This window comes from Megalobrama amblycephala, linkage group LG20 (assembly GCF_018812025.1).
Source record: "Megalobrama amblycephala isolate DHTTF-2021 linkage group LG20, ASM1881202v1, whole genome shotgun sequence".
Lineage (NCBI taxonomy): Eukaryota > Metazoa > Chordata > Actinopteri > Cypriniformes > Xenocyprididae > Megalobrama > Megalobrama amblycephala.
Window position 1 is genome coordinate 25370423 of NC_063063.1, and position 15740 is coordinate 25386162.

The 15740-nt window shown below is 36.8% G+C and overlaps 1 long non-coding RNA gene across 6 annotated transcripts in view; it reads left to right on the forward strand.

Annotated features, from left to right (window-relative positions):
• LOC125255245 overlaps positions 1-15721 on the forward strand; it is a 31168-nt gene extending 15447 nt beyond the window's left edge. For 5 of the 6 annotated variants that reach the window (XR_007181856.1, XR_007181858.1, XR_007181855.1 and 2 more), the window contains 4 exons: positions 3304-3378; positions 3601-3680; positions 4001-4116; positions 15608-15721. This is a non-coding gene — a long non-coding RNA (uncharacterized LOC125255245). Of the gene's footprint in view, positions 1-716; positions 779-3303; positions 3379-3600; positions 3681-4000; positions 4117-15607 lie in introns of all 6 variants that reach the window. The other variant, XR_007181857.1, reaches the window with a different exon arrangement.
• The last annotated feature ends 19 nt before the right edge of the window (positions 15722-15740 follow it).

Consider the following 15740-nt stretch of genomic DNA (forward strand, 5'->3'; position numbering starts at 1 on the left):
ACAACATTTTAAATTTGAGACTTTGTTTCACATCAAATGTAACCTGCTCTGTCGTGTCTGTCGATGCGTTGTCAGTGTCCTCTTTGCTCCGCGATGTAATTTTTACTGCGTGAGAACATGATGTGTGGCGAGAGATCAGCTTGGCTTGTCGCACGTAGCAACAGTAACTAAAGGGAGCGGGTCTTTGCGAACGGTCAATTACATAATCCAATTCTATTATATCCAACAACTATTACTATTGATTCAGCAATATCAATATGGAACCAATATATTGTTCATCTGTTTTCATCATATTTTTCTTATTTAGCGTTCCATAAACTAGAACTTATTTATCATGCAAGGTCCAATTCTGCACAGCAATCTTTGGCACACAGTGGCATATCTGGTCGTCATAAAGGAGATGAGAATAATTTATAAATGGCTGATGAAAATGGAGGAGGGGGAAAGGCCTGTCTGTGGAGGATAAATATTCAGCAGTGGCTCGGCAGAGAGACGGCAATAAGAAACCTCTTGAACCCTCTGTTCAGAACGACAAACTGCCTTCAACCAGGCAAATGCTTAGAGATTAACATACGCACTGTAGATTCAAAGGAGCAATTTCATTTCAAAACTCAATCCGCCAGCTTGAGGATTTGCATGGCTAATTAGCAGCTCTGGCACTCATTTTTTCCCATCTACTTCTTTCCTTCTCTCTGCTCCTTCATCTATCTTCATAGGAGTTATCCTCTGTTGTGAAAGAAAGCCATACACTAAATTAAGCCTACCTGTTAGACTTACGGTATGTAAAAGATCCCATTACATGTTCAGCCACTCCTTTGCTCTATGTATTAATGCATAAGTGATGTGAATGGTCACAGTAGTTATGTTATTTCAATTTATTAGATTAATGATGGGTTAACATGGATCGGCTTCCATCCATTTAGCTCAGAACTGAATTAATTATGAGACATATGGATGCTAATTTCCTGTTAAATAGGTTGGCCTATTATTTATTAAAATGACCAATTACACACACACACACACACACACACACACTACCATTCAGAAGTTTTGGGTCAGTAAAATTATTAGTTTTATTCAGCGAGGATGCATTAAAGGTCCCGTTTTTCATGGTTTTTTGAAGCTTTGATTGTGTTTATAGTGTGCAATATAACATGTGTTCATGTTTCGCGTGTAAAAAAACACAGTATTTTTCACATAATTTACTTATCTGTATACCGCTGTTTTCACTGTCATAAAAACGAGCTGATGACTTCCTTGTTCTATGAAGTCCCTCCTTCAGAAATACGTAACGAGTTCTGATTGTGCCAGCGGTTCCTGTGTTGTGATTCGACAGCATTTTAGCGCACCGTGCCCGGAAAGGTCACGCCTCTTACCATAACGTGGAGATGCACGCGCTCAGTGTTATTGTAAACATGTCTTTAATTTTACCCTATCAATTTGAGCCGGAATCAGACCCGGTGATTGGACTGCGGGATGAAAATAACAGCGTTTCGACGACATGGCGACAAACACACTCTACAAACGCAACTCTTGTGTATTCCTGTGGGTGGAGGTTAATCAAAAAACTGTTTTAGTGACGTCATTAAAGAAGGAAGTAGAGGGATGTAGTCCAAACTGGCCGTTCGATGTAGGCGACTTCTGTTAAATAAAATATCTCGCTTGGTATTGAACTTTGAGCTTTAAAATTTTACAGATTTTATTTATACTCTAACAACAACATTACACACTAACTAAAGTTTGAAACATGGGATCATAGGATACAATCAATACAATACAAATACAATACAATACAATACAATACAAGTGGATGAGGGAGACACATTCCCATTTACACCTGTTGTTTTAATCTGTCTCTTTTGTCCACTTTCAACCACTTCTGTCCTGATTTTTTTTAGATATTTTGATCTAAGACAAAATAAGCTTGTGCGATTTACATATGAATGCGCCTATTATGACATAAAAACATAGGGAGAGCAGCAGCTTTTGTTTCTGCTCTGACAGCCGCAAGACCGGCTGAATGCGGATAAAACAGAGGTTTTAATACTATGTTGTCCTGCAAACTCCTCTCCTGCTCTGGAAGCCCAGTTAGGTCCTTTTTCAACAAATGTACACAAACAAATCAAAAACCTTGGAGTGATCTTTGACTCTTCACTATTTTTTGATAAACAAATAAGTGCTGTTATTAGAGGAAGTTTTTTCCATTTAAGATCAATTGCAAAGTTGAAGCATCTCCTTTCAAGCAAAGATTTAGAAGTTGTTATTCATGCTCTTGTAACATCACAATTAGATTATTGCAACTCTCTTTATTCTGGTCTCCCTCAGTCTTCATTATCACGATTGCAAGTTGTTCAAAATGCAGCCGCAAGACTTCTGACTGGGTCTAAAAAGAGGGACCACATCTCCCCTATTAGCATCTCTTCACTGGCTTCCCATTAAATTTAGAGTTGATTTTAAGATCCTTATGTTTGTTTATAAGGCGTTGTCTGGCTGTGCACCAAGATATATAAGTGATCTTCTTGTACCATACTGTCCCGCTAGGGCACTTGGATCTTCTACTCACTTGCTCTAAACTGTGCCTCGGTGTCGCTATAAATCAAAGGGTGATCGGGCCTTTTCTGTGGCTGGGCCCAAGCTTTGGAATGGTCTTTCCTATCATGTGAGGTCTGCTCCTTCATTGGACATTTTTAAATCTTCTCTTAAATCATATTTTTATTCTTTAGCATTTGGAAACCTGTAATTATTCTTGTGTAGATCTGTTTTGTATTTTGTACAGCACTTTGGAACAATCTATATTGTGTTTAAATGTGCATTATATTTAAATGTTATTGTTGTTGTTGTTGTTGTTTGAACACATTCGACCACATGAGCATTTACACTACGAAAGCAATACATTCTAATGTGTTTTCGACTACCTCTGGAAGTGGTCAAAATTGGACAAGCTCAAAATGTTTTACACCCCATTTACACCTGTATTTAGCATCTACTTGTGATCCCATCAACCAAAACACATCTTAATACCAGGTGGAAACAGGGCCTTACATTTGTTACAAAAGACTTCTATTTCAAATAAATTTTGGGGGAAAAAAAGTTTTTACTCCCTCAATAGCCATATAACTAACTTTAGAACTCTATACAGTGCATGCAAGAATATAAGGGCAAACAAGAAGAGAATTCTTTGCTGAACCTAAGGCATTTCTAAGAGCCATTAAAGAAGCTTTATTTGTAGGAGTGGAGGCCTGAAATGTACTCCACTTACAATCTCTTGGTGATCTTTTCCATTTTCTCTTCTCTCTTTTTCAGATACAGAGATACAGAGTGAGCATGAACGAGAGAGAGAGAGCTGGAACGAGATGGAGAACATCCCTATAATTACAAGTGAGGTTCATTTGAGTGCAGTATGCATTTACAGTATATGTATATCACTCTGTAGATGGGATTACCCTCATAGCCCTGCATCCAATTAGATAAACTGCCTTTAATAATTCAACCTAACCCACCGTTCCAGAATAATGAGTGAGATAATGCTGCAGTATCTCAGACACAGATGTAATTTATTGCTGAGAGAGCAGCATTTATGGAGAATGTGATTTTCTACAGGCATAATGAGAGTTCGGGAGTTCACCACAAATGTTATGGACTTGATTCCTTTGGATGTGCAAAATGTTGCCGTGAGCTTCGTAAGTGCATTTAGATTAGATTGTTTTTTAAAATTGGTTTATTGCAATAAGGTAATTGCTCAGATGAATCTGCTTGATAAAAATAACCTTTTTCTTGATATTATTATTCTGTTGGAACATTTATGATCACGATTGTTAACAAAGTAGTTTGCTCTGTCCATAAGGACTTGCACAAAATATTTTGGCATGACAAAGGAAACAATAATGACTTGTCTGGTAATGATACAGTAGTGAGGGAGCACTTTGTATAACTTTAATATCAGAAAATCTGTTTTTCCATTTTCTTTACTTCTTTTCATCTTTTTCTCTCTCTTTCTCAGTGTCCTTGACTGTCTGACTCCTCCTGTAAACAGCGCAGGAATCACATCTTGGCATTCCTGAAACAACACTGGATTTGATTTTACAACCCAATTAAAGTCGAGCTGTAAATCAGTGGGTCAGTAGAGCCTTTTCCCCTTCATCCACCCCCCCCCCCCCTTTCGCTTACCACCTTCAGCAGAATTTAGTATCCCCGAAGGCTGTGAACCAATATCAGGACAGCTTATAAAAGCAACAGGGCTGAGAATAGAGGCAGGACTGATGAGGGCGTTTACAGGGCAGCCAAGGATGCCACCCTTGAGGTTCCTAAATCACAAAGCTGTGATGGCTAGCAAGTGGCTGCGTGGCTCTCGTCCATGGAGACTGGAACGCTTTCTGTCTTCAGCACTTAATCCTGGATGAGTTTGTGTGCTTTCGGCTAGATCTAGAAACTTTATAAGCAATATCTATAGTTGTAAAGGTCACTTTAAATATTACTGTATGATAAATATGTTACAAAAGTTTTCTGTTTCAAATAAATGCTGTTCTTTTGAAAATTCAGAAAATTCAGCTTTGCCATTGCATAAAATAAGTTATGTCTTAAATTATACTAAAATAGAAAACAGTTATTTTAAAATTGTAATAATATTTCACAATATTACTGTGAATATTACCCCCCTCCCCTACAAATAATTAGAAATGGACAAATTGTCCCCGCCCCCAGTATTTGAAATTCTTGCACTGCTCTGCTGCACTTCATTGCACAGCACTCTGTTGTTAGGATGACAAAAAGGTTAAAAGTTACACTTTCAGTCTGCCTCAGCAGTCTAACAGTGCTCATCAAAATGATTGAGATGACCAATCAAATCAAAGTAAGCAGGGTTGACATTCTCTTTTAGCTCATGCTCCGTCTTCTTCACACAGACGAGCGCGTCAATCTATCGCTTAATGCCGTTGTAGAGACTCTATTCTTTCCAGTAAAATCACAAAACAAAATGCACACAGACTTGCTCTTGATATACAATTATTGATGAACATCTTTGATTTTAATGAGGGGGGGGGGGACTATATGAGGGCAGATTAGAACCCAGGAACCTTTGACACGATTAACAAAAATTCTACCATTAGACCACAAGGGAAGTCAAATGCTAGTATTACTGATATAGTAAAGTTTATATTTTAATGCAAATTAACACAAATATTATTTGCAAATAGTTCCAAAATGATTATTTCCCAACTAGAATTAGACCTAAAAATTTCCTTCACTTTTTTGTTTCTTTATGCTTTATAAAATATATATATGTTAGTGTACATTTACCAACATTTATCCTGTTTTCTCTTTGAGCAGTGCTTAAACAACTACAGTTAAACTGGAGAATGGTAAAGCAATTTTTTTCTAAGCTTTTGGCTACATAATCAAATCCTATTCGGGGCTAGACCATGGTCATGGTGGGATTCAACAGGCAGGGATACTCATGTGGCTTACGGATGTACAGTTTCCTCCAGCACACAACCGCTGGCAGATTAAACCATCTCGCTGTGTGGCAGTTGTTTTTTACACAACATCCGTCGCTAAGACAGTAATTGCCTGCTGTAATAAATCAAAGCTGTTACAGGCGATTGTCATTTTTCATTAGCGCAACAACAGGTCAATGCAGGCTCACGGCTATTAGTCAGAAATTTCCTCTAATGGCATATCAATAACTCTGTGACACCTAGCACACTGACTGACTGCATGATCTAAATTCCCCCTTTTTTTGGCTTATAAAAGCCAGAATGAGACTCATTTCATTTTAAGAAGAGGCGTGATGTGCATTAAAGCTTTTGAAATGAAAATTTCTTCCTGGCATTCACTTAATTGCTTAGTTTATGTAACAGAAACAGAGGGTGGAATTTAAATAGCTTGAAGTCTATTTGGGCACACTGTCTTTTATACAAAAAGGCAGCACATTCAACTGAAATTTGCTTATTTTCATGTGGCCATTAATCTTTTGCTTGTCATACACACACTCATATGCACAAACACCCATTATGAATACGCATCTGGCAATATGCCGTTAGTGACAAATGCGAGGAACACCTCGGATAGACAGTGCGACAAAGTCAATTTGCCTCTAAGAGACATTTGAGAGAAATTAGGCCAGTGCAGTCATTCTGCCCTGAGTGTTTGTCATCAGACCCCAATGAATAAAACCTTGCAGCACTTTTTGTTCTTGGTCTTTGTCATGTCATTAGAAGCGTTACAGATGGAGTAATGAGGAAAGGCAGCCCTTCAGTTTAACTTACTAAGCCAAGAAACTGCTTTGAGCCTTGGCGAATGATATGCGCAGGCCTAAGATATCAAATCAGGTTAGTTTTGTCTCTATGTTGTTGCTTAGTTAGGCATTTTGCAATAAGTGACGTGACTGGTAGCGATTAATGTGCTAATGATACATTTGGAGGCTGCTAAACATCATATGTTATGCCATTCACTATGGAAAGTTGTATAAATTTCATTTTTTTTCTTGTCTATTTTCTGTGTACCTTCATCTTGAAATACTTTTTACATGTGTAGCATTTTGGCTGCGCCACAGTTTTGGCATTTGCTTGTCTTAATTTAACTCTTGATTTAATGTCTTTCACAGGCTTAGCTAAGTATAACCATCAGGTCTTACACATAAAGCTCTGAGATCAGCAAATTTGATCACTGTTATTTCTGACTTAAGTGGACAACGATTGATTGAGGTCTCTTGGGAACGGGAAGAATAACATTGTTTTTTGCACACCATGGCTTAGGCCTCAATCAAGCAACAATTTGCACTTGGCACACCAGGTGAGCTGATTTCACAGACAAATAATGACGACTGTGATTAGGGACGGAGTTGAATTTAAAGCAGTCTGTCTCCATGAACTCTTGGTTTGAATATGACTCCACATTCCTTAAGCTTGAGCTCTGAAGTGCTCCTCTCTGACCATAGCTCTGCAGCAGAAAGATCTCTACACCTGCGTGCTGCGTACTTGTGACATGTTGACGCAGCTGTGGTTTCGGTGGAGTGTTTTAGATGGCAGACACACCGCAGTGAGCTTGCACCTGTGGGATTGTGGGTAGATGTTCAGTCTGAGTTCAGAGCCTTTGACAGCTGGTCTATTCTCTACTATATTCGCTCCTTGGTTACAGTGTCAAAAGCTGTTGTTGTCAAATGCCAGGGTTTATACTGATGTTTAAAAGGTGAACGGAATAATTCCCCCTCCCCCATTTAAAAACTTTTACACCTAAAGAAATGAATAGCTCTTTTGACAAATGATTACACTAAAATGATTAATCAATACATTTGAATACAAATTGTTCCTTGATTTACAGTGTTCTCTCTTTGGTGAATGAGATGGTGGAAATTAGCTAGGCAAACATAAACAAAAGCTTACTGAATGCACATTATAAGCGACCGGTAAAAAACGACGAGGCGCTGAGCGTCTATTTCACTCTGAGCGCTCAGCGTTACATGATATAACGTTACACAGAAAGGTTTTTTCACACTAAAATTATGCTTATTGTTTATGTCTTGTGGATATTCTATTGAAAGTATTTTACTGCTATTGGCCCCATTCACTTCAATTGCAAGTGCCTTGCTGTAACCTCAATTTTTGCATTTTTTTTTAAGAAAAGGATGGACAAATGGAAAACATTTTTTTATGATACAAATGCTGTAGATTAAGATTAACTTTACTGAACCCAGATTGTTTCTTAAAAAAAAAAGGAGAATAAAAATGATCCAAAGGGATTGGCTGAATGAGCATCAACAAGTGTTCACTGATTTAGAGGTATATTTTCCCTGAAAATCTATTAAGTAAAATTTTTCTGATCTCAGAACAGTAAAAAAAAAAAAAAAAGCAGTACAGGAGGGGAGGTCAGCCCTGAACCCAACAGGAACAAGGCTGATAATGCTGGAACATAAATCACCAGAGCTTTCTGCAGGCTCTCTCATTCAACACATATGCCTCTAGTCACTGAGGTCTCCTGGGACGTTGTGATTCGTTCCTCAGCTGTGGCTCCTTACCTGCTGGGTGGCAAGGCTCTTTAGTAAATCGTGTTGGGCCGATGAGTCATTAGTGGGTGCTTTTCCTCTGTTGTCGGCATTATGGGATATTAAACATAGCTATGGCCCTCGGTGGGTGGAGACGCTGAGCACAACACATTACATTCGCCTGTCGTTATATGCTGTAATGACCCTGCAGCGCTGTGGAGTTTTATGGTGTGGTGATATGAGGCAAAGCGTAGAGGCAGTCAAGGCAGTAATGTAGTTTGATGTGGGCAAGAATGCTGGGATATAAAGGGTTTTCCAGATATTGAGAATAAAACTGATAATTATTATTTTACCATGAATGGGTTGCATGCAAAATTAAATAATCTGAAACAAAAATTAAATTAAAACATGGTGGGAATCTTTTCAAATTTAGAGATGAGCCATTTTTATTTTATTTATTTATTTATTTTTTTTATTGATGCTGATGGTATATTACTTTTCACACACTCTCTCTCTCTCACACACACACACACACACACACACACACACACACACACACACACACACACACACACAGGTTTGTAACTGTACATCAAACTGTACATTCTATCCCCCTACACTACCCCTACCCCTAAACCTACCCATCACAGAAAACATTCTGCATTTTTACATTTTTAATAAAACTTTGTTTAGTATAATTTAGTAAACATTGTTTTGTTTTTTAAAGCTATTTTATATACGAGGACTTAAGAAATGTCCTCATATTTCACGTTTACGTGGTAATACCAGTGTAATACCCATGTCATTATACAAATTTGTGTCCTCATAAATCATAAAAACACGCACACACACACTCGCACACACACACACACACACACACACACATACACACACACACACACACACACACACACACACACACACACACACACACACACACACACACACAGAAGGTTGATTAATGACTAATACAATTTTTGAAATGCATTTTTTTTTTCAAATAGACGGAATTCTTTTGAATTTTCTATTAATCAAAAATCCTAAAAAAAAATGGATCAGGATTTCCACAAAAATATTAAGCAGCACAACTTATAATAATAAGAAATTATTATAAATAATAATAAGAAAAATGTGTGTATATATATATATATATATATATATATATATATATATATATATATATATATACAGTAAAACCAAAAATTATTCAGACATTTTTGATATTTTTGATATATTTTTTCTAGTGGGTGCAGGACATTATAGTTCATTTATGTAAGTGAGGATAATAACAAAATTAACTGTGACATATTATACCCAAAAATTCTTCATACAGTGGACTACCATTAAAATTGATAACAATTTGGAACCAAAAATTATTCAGACACTTTGACCTGACAATGTTTTGCTTAAGTGTTATCTGACATAATTAAGATTATTTTTTTCTGATACAGTTTAACTCTGAGATCTTGTCATATTTTATTACCGTTTTTTTAAACTATAGTGAATAAACTGTATTAATGAATGAAATGTTCAAGGTGTCTGAATAAATTTTGGTTTGACTGTATTGATTAATCCTTGTAGTCTTTAAGTAGACTCAATAGGAAAGAAATTGACAGTGCACTATATTGTTTAAGGATGCCATCTGTTACCAGGCCAGGGCTTTGTGTTTACAGCAATACGGAACAAAAGTGTTTGTGCATTCGTCAATAATGCAGATCTGGGGTCAAGGAGTAATTGGCCCCTAATAAGCCAGATGAGTATCTCTGCAACATTTTTTCCCCCACTGAGGATTAAACAGGCATTTTGGTTTAAACTGCACACTTTATACAGCTGTGTCACGTCTATCAAGGAATGCTTCTGGCTAAAAAAAAGCCTTTCCAATTTTATAAAAATGCAAAAATATAAATTGTGCATGAAATATCAGCCCTGGAGTAAGAATTATATATTGTGCACTCAACACTTTTGTTTTATTGCTGTTATTTCTGATGACACGGCAAATTCACCACAAAGCCACCTCAAACTTAATTAACTCCTATTGTGACAGTCTATCCACGGCAACAGGAGGAAATTAAACACAACACCAGTAAAATTTGAGACTCCTTATGCTTTATTTTTAGGCAATGCCATTTCTGTTTGGTCAAAACAGAATTCCTCCTCTCTGAACTTTACCACAGATGCCAGTCAGGAACACAAGAGAGAGGTCAGACACAAAAATGACAAAACCCTCTGGTAACACTGTGCTTTTTCTTTTCTATATTATAAGTGTTTAGATGTAAACAGAGACTCATTTTACTGCAGAGTAAATGGTACAGTGACTGCGCTCAAAATAATATACTCAAGTGTCTGTTTATAATAACCAACAGCTTTTTTCAACAGTTAAATGATGATATGAAAACAATGATACCTTATTGCATTATTAAAGTCATTGCTTTATGCATATGAGAGCGGGAGAGTGAATTTGTTTAACCGTTATAAAGAAAAACGTGAGAAACGTGAAAAATGAGACGTTTGCTGAAGTTTCCTGGTCGTTGATATTTAAAAACTCATGCTTATGATAAATGATATCATAGAAATCCCATAAACTGTAACTGAGCAACTTCTGCATGATACGGATTTCCTTTGGGGATGCAAACGGATGTGTTTGTGACAGGCATTAACACTGTCCATTTAAGACTATAGCCAACTGTTCTTCATCCTGGAGGTAAATGTGGTGTAGCATACATGCAAATACCCACTAGGGACATTTTAAACCCCCCTCTGTTGCTGGGACGTTTGCCAGCAATGTCACACACAAAGACAGAGCTGTCCTCCTTGACCACACCAACCTCTTAAACACATCTTCCCAAGGACACATCTTCAAAAACAATGTGATTCTCCCTTCCTCTCTGAATTTCTCTGTGTATCTCCCATTCTCTCTTTATCTACTCTGATACTATGCTCCTCAAACACAGCGAATGAAGATTAATGTGTTTGCTTTAATTAATATGCGCTAGCTGATTAGGAACAGGGAGGTACAGTCTTGTTCTTGAGCTGGGGTTTTGAGGGAAGGCGAGGGACGTGTGTGTGTGTTAGAGGCAGACAGGTGGTGTTGATGGGGATGCCTGATTCAGTGTGCACCTTATTTGCATACACTTGCAGACAACCATCTGTGCTAATAGCCTCTGAGATGTCTCTATTAGGCTCTGAGCCACGTGCCAGTGCCAGGAGAACCGCACCCATGTTGTGCCAATGTTAAACCGGAGCCACTGTAGGTACCATCTGATGCCACCTAGTGATTGGTGGAGCTATGAGGAAAAGAATCATATAATGGTTCAATAAAATAGGGTATTGGAACTTTAAATTGATTCTCAAACCTATATGACTGAATCCTAAATCACAAGCTTATACTTAGTATGCAAGATGGTTTAAGGTATGATGGTAAAGTACATACTTTTAATTCCTTTATAATTTAATAGTGTTTACTTTTATTATAAAACGTAATACATATTTATATACTGTACACTGTGGATGAGATTTTGAAAGAATCTCTTATGCTCACCTAGGCTGTACAGTTCTGTTTATAAACAGAAATATTATTACAATTTGTTACAAACTTTTCTATTTTAATATATATCTTTTTTTAATTAAAATTTTAATTTATGTTTAATTTCCTGATGGCACGTGATCCTTCATAAATCATTCTACTATGCTGATTTGGTGTACATTTCTTCTTTTAATGGTTGTATTGCTCACTGTATTTGTGGAAACTGCTGTGATACTTTTTTCAAGATTTCTGGATTGTGTATGTATATATATATATATGTAGACAAGGGAAGTGCCGTAGGGGAGTCATTTCCATATACTAAATTAGATGGTTATTATGCAAATTGGGATTCAGTCTATTTCTCATTTTAGAAATAACTTTTTGTAGTTGTGTTGGACTGGACAGGAAGCCTCTGCCAGACCTCAAATAGGCCTTTTTATCCTTTGCTTCTGGCCAAACATGGGAAAAATACCAGTTTCGCCAGAATGTTCTTTGTTTCAGTTCATCAAACAGTAATTAAATAACGTTCATCTCCAGAGCTTATAGTATGCCTGTCCGTTTTGGTCACATGCATTTCACAAAAACGCAGTCAGGCCAAGTGAAAATTCTCCAAGCCACACCAAACTCAAGCAAATTATTCTTATATTTTACACAAATTCCTCCAGTTTCGCAAGCAATTTCTCAGTCATCAACAGTGACATGCTGACAGCTTATGTGAAACCGTTCAAAGGTCGCATCTGAGTGTTTGCGTTCCCAGCTGGCATCTTTCACCTGAGCAAAATCATAGAAATTGTCCAATTAGGTCCAATTATCAACCTGTAAAAATAGAGTTAGCTATGAACAAACATCCAAATAAATATTGAGTCCTGTGCAGGAAATGAAGGTTATTAGCTGTAATGATGTTTTGAACGCACCAGGCGTCCATCCGTGTATGACAGTGAGAAGTGTTGTTTGAAATAAGCCAGTATTAGTCAGATGTCCTTGGATGGACGTACAACAACATTTGTGTTCTATAAAACATTTTGGACATACAACAGACTCTTAAAGGGATAGTTCACCCATCATTTCGGTCCAAACCTGTATGACTTTTTCTTGAATGTGAAAGAAGATATTTTATATGGAGTGTCTATTTACACCAAATGCAAAAAGCCCGCCTTGTTGGCAGGTGCCATTTACACTCACTGATTGAGCCAGACAAAATTAAAAACAAAATCCCATTGATAACAGGATCAGTGGTGTGAAGCGCAATGCGGGTGGCATTAGCTTTTGATGCCACTGACCCGAATTTTCCAAACTCATTTTTCTCCCTTTTCCCATTGCATAGCCGCTCAAAGAGGATTTAATTTAAAATAAAAATTAAGAAAATATTTGAAAAGTGAAAATGTGGATAACTTATATAATAATTGTGGGAATAAAGTGTTTAAGAGTAGGGTTAGGAGTAGGTGTAGGGGTGGACTTTAGGAACAGGGTAATGTCCCATGAGGTGGCATCGATTTATGATTTTGATAAATAAAATCATATGTACCGAATATGTTGTTATTATTGCGCTTTTTATAATATACTAATACACTGAGGTGAATATATAGTATCTGCCACTATTTGCACTAAGTATAAATAACATCTAACCACTATTTATGCTTAGTTCAAAGAAAACACTTCTATTTTCACTTAGTGTAAATAGCATCTATCGCTAGCTGCACTTTGTGCATATAGCCGCTCTGTGCATATAATCATCTCCTAATGTTTTATTGTTCATTTTGTTCGCAACACTGTTTTGGACTTTCATTGTATGAACAAAAACATTCTACAAAATATTTTCCTTTGTGTTCCACAGATGAAATATTGAAATGTAATATTTGAATGACAGTTTTGCAGATTCTTACAAAACTAGATTATCTGAGTTTTACAATCCACATTAATTTTATAGCTCTATATTCCAACTCAGTGCTAATAATTGTCTTATTTGTTTGTGTTTTTGTTTCATGAGACACAACTTTGAGCCAAAATTGATAGATGAGCTATGTAAGAGAAACTTCTGAGCAGTTGTATTTTTCAGCAAAGATATTTCAGATTTTTATGACTTCTTGCAACACCAGTACTTCTTGGTTCATCTTACTTAGACAGATATGATGGACGACCTTCAGGCATGTCTCAGTGACTCTTACTTTGTCAAAACTGCACTCACATTGTTTGACATTTCTCATTCACAGTAACTTTCATGCTTGTATTCCACAGGATTACATCAGGTTTCCTGCAAATGGACTGTACTACACCCATATCAGACCTATAAACATATAACTGAACAGTGCAAAATGAATGATTCATAGGGCGGTGGACAGAAATGGGTAAAGCCATTATGTAAAGAGAGGGCAAAATAGAGATGTGTAGAGAAATGTACTGTATGAGGGAAGCCTGCTAAAATCAGCACTTTATCTAAAAATGGAGTCTTTGCACTTTTAAATTTCCATCAGCTTTGTGAAAAACGGCTTTTCTGCTGGAGCAACATTAGAGTTTCAATGCTTTGAAAATTTGAGAATCTGTATTTGGGCTTGTCAGGACTGCTTTGAACCCTGGAGAGCGGCACAACAATGTCTCCTAACTTGTCCTAAAGGGACACATAAAAACGCCATATCCTTCTGAGATCACTGATATGATGTGATGTGGCACCGGGAGTATCTGTGACTGTTTTCGCCAATCTGATGGGTTTTGTTGGAAAACATTTTGCACATTTTTAAAAGACGGACACCAAGAAATGTGTTGCAGTATGACTGACTCATTGTTTTGATTGGGTTTCTGGGGAGAGTCACGTTGATTAAAGGATCCAAAAAGAATTTGACTTTGAACTTTGTCTGTCCTGTGATTGGTGACAGTCCGTCCAAAGAGAATATCGGAGTCAGTATTTGTTATGCTAAATGTGAATCTTATCAGATCGTAATATGAAATTCGTTGTACAAATATTTCTCTTCTGGATCATTTTCATTTCTCACCCAGACTCAATGTAACGCTGAGGAAACTGGGGATTTATTTGTGTTTGCAATGAGTGATACATACCTGCCTCTTCCATGTGGACCACCAAACAATAATCAACAGAGCAGTGTTGTTTTAGTATTATTTATATAGTACTGTTATATTTTTATTAATATTTTGAATTGGCTATTATTATTTTATTATTATATTTTCAGTATTCATTTTAATAGTTTCATTTTGAGTAATCTTGTTTTGTTTTTGTAATTTTAGTTTGTTAAATATTACTATTTAGATTTTTTTCAGTTCTAGGGCGTCCACTTTAGGCATTCTACTGACTCTCATTAGAGTATTAGTAGACTTTCTGCTCAATATCTGCTAACACTTTGTTTTGATGGTCCTCCAACACATTCTGACTATAATGTCAATTTACTAACTTGAACCCTATCACCTAACTTAACAGTCTACACTCCACTAAGTTAGTTGACATGTAGTTGCAAAGTTACTTGTAGTTAGTCGACATGTAGTTTGTGGTAGCGAACTTCGTCCATCTTCTTTACTCACTTACGTTCTCACACATTACATCAGGACACAACTCTTCCACAGTTCAGACTTCATCTTCAAAATAGTAGTCAACAATATAATTCACTCATGAACACAACAGTTGCAAAATTACTTGTAGTTAAAAGTTATTTGTAGTCTAAAGTGGACCATTGAAATACAGTGTTGCCTTTTTTCCCCCCAGCAAAACAATGGGAATGCAATCAATGCTGTAACTTAAACTTCAGGACATGATTTTTTTAGCCCCTTCATTTGCTCTATTTGATTTATTAGCAAGCACAGCATAATTCCTTTATAGTGAAACAAACTTGAAAATAAATGAGAGGCCAGTGGCAATATGTAAGTAAGACTGCAATATGTTATTTAATTTTTAAGAGAACAAACATCAGTCAGTGATAATTAAGATGCACAACTAAATTCAAAATGAGGGCTGTTTATATTATTAGATCTTTAGCAGAAACCTTTCTTGATGATTTCTCTCCTGCTTCCTCAACTGGAGCTCATATTTCTCCTTCATTCCATAATTTTCTGAAGTATTTCCCCCTTTTCCTTCTCTCTTTGTCTTCCACTTTCATTTGCAGAAGGGGACAGAATGAAAAATGATGGTCAGACACAGAGAGGACACAGGAGAGACAGTCAGCTAAAAGCAATTTCCTGTCAAAATCTGTCTGTCAGTTACAGTCAGCTGAAGGGCAAGTCGACAATAAATCATTA